Source organism: Nerophis lumbriciformis, linkage group LG02, assembly GCF_033978685.3.
Source record: "Nerophis lumbriciformis linkage group LG02, RoL_Nlum_v2.1, whole genome shotgun sequence".
In the NCBI taxonomy this organism is placed as follows: Eukaryota; Metazoa; Chordata; class Actinopteri; order Syngnathiformes; family Syngnathidae; genus Nerophis; species Nerophis lumbriciformis.
The window spans coordinates 52,902,965-52,905,000 of NC_084549.2; positions in this window are offsets into that span (position 1 = coordinate 52,902,965).

Here is a 2,036-nt window from a genome sequence, read left to right on the forward strand (position 1 = left end):
TGGATGGATGTTGAATCCATTTAGATAAGAGGATTAAAGAAAACATTGTCTTATAATACAACAAAGGCATAACAGTATATGCTGTTACAGTAAAACCATGAAAATATCAACCAGATTCATCAATCCATCCATCCATCCATTTTCTACCGCTTATTCCCTTTGGGGTCGCGGGGGGCGCTGGAGCCTATCTCAGCTACAATCGGGCGGAAGGCGGTGTACACCCTGGACAAGTCGCCACCTCATCGCAGGGCCAACACAGATAGACAGACAACATTCACACTCACATCCACACACTAGGGCCAATTTAGTGTTGCCAATCAACTTATCCCCAGGTGCATGTCTTTGGAAGTGGGAGGAAGCCGGAGTACCCGGAGGGAACCCACGCAGTCACGGGGAAGACATGCAAACAGTTTTGTTTATTTTAACCCTAGAGGAAGCAGATGGAAATTGAGTAAAAATGCTTTAGATGAAGCGTAGTATTCCCGTTAAAAAGTTATTTAGCGAGCCAATTTTATAAATGTAATTGAACATTTAAAGTAGACCTGGTATTAGTTAAAGGGTATTAGAGGACACATCTTACTATTTTTCTTACTATTCTTTCATGCTGTACTTCTTTTTTGGCAGCAATGAAATTATGAACATTCTTTATGTTGGCTTTGCATTTTCTTTTCAAAATAGTAATGATTTAGAGAGATAGGAGCATACAAACAAACAAAAGGAACAAAAAAACGTAGTTCATATTGATGTGTTTCCTGATTTTAACTTCCTTCCAGTATTCATCAGACCATTGGAAAAATAACAGTTTTTGTTTTTAGAGTATTATTGCCTCTCTTTATTTGAACACAAACTTGTATGAACACAATGTGACTTCTTCCCAAGAACCAAATGAGATAAGCTGGATAATTTTAACATCACATTACAGGATTTTTTTTTCATGAAAACTATTATCAAGCCTCCACAACTGTTGGATATAAACGTAGCAACAATGAAAATGAGACATTTTAAATTAAAGGGGAACTGCACTTTTTTTTTTAATCAAAACGTTGCCTATTAATTACAATCATGAGAGACGAGATCACATGTCTTTTTTTGTAGGATTCTAATGATAAAAAACCCTTGCAAGATGGGGCCAATATAGCCTTCAAAGCCCTTGAAAACAACTTCGAACCCTCTACAGGTATCAACGTTTTGTATGCACGCTGTAAGTCTAATGTAGCAACAGAAACTTTCATAACAGTATGTAATATGTACAAAATTTACCGTATTTTGGTAATTTTATGCATTACCAGAACTTTTTTCCTTAGTGCATTTATTTCCGTTCATGTTTTCCAGTCAGTACAGATTGGTGTCCTATCGTGTCGTGTTGTGCATTACAAACTCAAAAGCCATTCAGCTGCTGATGCAGAAGCTAGCTTAGAGCTACTGCTGCAGCATGCAATCGCAAGTCAATGTGTTCGTACGCTAGAAAAACTTGTCCTCAGTGTTCGCTCTTACAATAACATTGCTCAAGCTTGGTTATTATACAGGTTACGGGATGTAAATTATGTATTGTTGGCAGTTTTTGGATGCATTTTAATGTGATTTACAGGCAGAATGGATTGCTCCCATTAGCTGCACTGCTAGCCACCTAGAACGGAGCTGATTATTAAAAATTAGAATGCAAAAAAACCCAAAAACATTTGACTTCTTGTCTCATAAGGATTGTGAACGATAGGCAAAACTCCAAAATAAAAAGTGCAGTTCCCCTTTGAGATCAAGTCAAATTGACTTATTTACATTTTTACTTCAACCTACAGGGATATGCAAGTATACATTTGTACTTTTATACTCTTAAGTACAGTGGAACCCGTTCTGTCGACACTCTTCGGACCGGCTGACTCAAGTCGACATAAGCGGTTGTTGACATAATCAAGACCAGCGGTTGCCAAGTAAAATACTGATTTGATTTTTAAAATACAGCAGTTTGTTAAAGTGTTTTCCTTCATTCCTTCACACACACACACACACACACACATATATATACATATACATATATA